The following is a 962-nucleotide window of genomic DNA, read 5'->3' on the forward strand; positions in this document are numbered from 1 at the left end:
TATTGCACCTTTAGTAGATAGTGAAATATACAAAAAATAATTATAAGAAAAGTACCTATTTCTGTATTTATTTAAAAAGTCTATTCAATAAGCCCTTTACAAGGAACAATAATAACTTTTTACAATCAGCGGGATTTATTCAATAAGTGCAGGCGATCATTGATGAGGCCCCTTCAAAATCACTGAGGGCTTTTGCTTAGGAGCGAAGGAGCTTAATGTTTCTGAGGGTATTATCCATCGAATTATTAAAGAAGGTGTTCAGAAGATGATCTTGCGTTATGCGCAAAGACAGTTTATGTCGAAGCAAACACGAGAACAGCAAGTTATCCGATCAAAACAACTTGTAAACAAAATTAAAACCATTGAAGCGCCTGTGCAGTTATGGTTTTTTTCTGACGAAAAAAATATTGACCAAGACAGATGCAAATAGCAGATGGCTATGTTCCAATCCTACATTCCAATCGTGTTGTCATGTACATGAAGTTTCGTGACACTATGCTATGATTTTAGGTTCTGTGAGCAACATTCCAATCCAGATTCTGGAGACAGCAGTGAAACCCGGGATTGATAGCGTACGTGGTTCAGCAAAGCTCTGCTTCTTCATACATAGCGATGGTGAAACAAGATTGGGTGGCTGAAAATGTCCATGACAGATGCAAACTTTTTTCGATGTCTAAAGAAGTCTAAGAACAAGCACACTATAGTTCCAGGACATCAATGACACTTTGAAACTCAAGTGCGTGATCTAGTTTCGAAATTCTGGGAAATAATTTTAAATAATCACCATAGATGAAGAATTTCGCGAAACGAAAGCAGCTACTTATGTCATTTATAAACAAAACAAAAAACAGCGGCTCTAGTATACTCTCTTGAGGAACAACAGATGAAACGAAGAAAGGTTCATAAGAAATGTCTTTTACTTGGACTTAAATCCGATTTAGAAACACAGAATAAAAGCGCAT

The sequence above is a fragment of the Anastrepha ludens genome, chromosome 3 (genome assembly GCF_028408465.1).
Source record: "Anastrepha ludens isolate Willacy chromosome 3, idAnaLude1.1, whole genome shotgun sequence".
Lineage (NCBI taxonomy): Eukaryota > Metazoa > Arthropoda > Insecta > Diptera > Tephritidae > Anastrepha > Anastrepha ludens.